At 39.9% G+C, this 1,387-nt stretch overlaps 1 pseudogene; it reads right to left on the bottom strand.

Annotated features, from left to right (window-relative positions):
* Positions 1–431: 431 nt before the first annotated feature.
* LOC143820085 (U6 spliceosomal RNA) lies at positions 432–531 on the bottom strand (annotated as a pseudogene).
* Positions 532–1,387: the final 856 nt, after the last annotated feature.

Here is a 1,387-nt window from a genome sequence, read left to right on the forward strand (position 1 = left end):
GGGGGGAGGAATAAGAAAACTGAAATTGAGTCCACTTATGACCCTGCTAGTTTAGCACAAAACATTTAGGATTACTTCATTTGTTTTAGTGCCAGCACTTGGGAGGTCTAATACCAAGCCCTAAATAAAAACCTCTTTGCCATCTTCAACTGCATTTCAGTTGAGGGAAACGACCCCCCAGTGATCAAATTAATACAGCCAAACCTGGAAGCAAATACAATAGATTTTTAAATGAAACATAAATGTTTTAGGACATGATCCAGCTGTCATCAAGCACTCTTGTTCCAGAACATGAGACCAGCATGTATTAAACTCTCCATTCATTCAAATTCCTTAATCTGTATCATCCTTTGTATTTTTTGCATACTGTGAAAACAGTATGGCAGACTAGACAGATCATGACTCTGATCAGCTAGGACTTTTCTTAAACAGTACATGTGGAAATGTGCACATGCAATGCTTTCATCTGTGCAGGGGCCATGCTAATCTTCTCTGTATCGTTCCAATTTTATGTGCTGCCGAAGTGAGCACGTGCACATGCAATGCTTGCATGTTAACAAGGCACATGTGTTAAGGGGGACGATGGCTGCTGCCCTAGTCTTCCTTCCACAAAGCCATATGCTCTTCTGTGAAAAGTTCCTCTCATCTGAGGTTGTGGTAGATTCAATAGCTATTCCCCTGTGTGTGGGCAGAGCAACAGCCGCCCCATTAAAAAGGTGAATTTATGGCAAACAGTTGATGGCTGCTGACCTTAGAAGACAAAGACTCAACTTGGCTTTGTTCATTTCCAAACTTAGCACCTGAATTGTGAGGCTAAGACAATGGAATCCCATGATGCACTGCCTGAAAGCAAGGGGCTTTGCATTTCAGCATTCTGTTTTAATTTTGTTGGCAGAAAAACAAACTTGTTTTAGGAAAAGGAAAGAGATTCCTAACTGTTCTGTTGTTTTCATTCAGGCTGTTTGTTCAGGAGGAGCAAGTGTGTTCAAAAGAGTGGGAAGTCTCCAATGAGCCAATCAGGACCCGGGAGGAAAGTATTTGAAAAATTACAGGAAGTTCCTCATTGAACTATGCTAAATACACCTCTCCTCTGATGCCCCCTGTAGGTTAGTCTTCATGTCCTTTTGAATCATGCACACTGCAGATCTTGCCAGTCCCAAGAAACTTGATCCTTCAGAATTCAGATATTTGATGTTCCTATTCTTATTATTATGTTGCTGTTCTGAACACAGCCTTAAAATATATATATTTTTATATATATGGAGCTTCCGTACTGCCCCAAGACCAACAGACTTGGTGCCTAAAAACCAAGATACATAAATAATCAATAGAAGGACAGGTTAAACAGGTTAAAAGTATAAATAATCATATATATATAATCTAAGCA

This window comes from Paroedura picta, chromosome 10 (assembly GCF_049243985.1).
Source record: "Paroedura picta isolate Pp20150507F chromosome 10, Ppicta_v3.0, whole genome shotgun sequence".
NCBI classification, from domain to species: Eukaryota; Metazoa; Chordata; class Lepidosauria; order Squamata; family Gekkonidae; genus Paroedura; species Paroedura picta.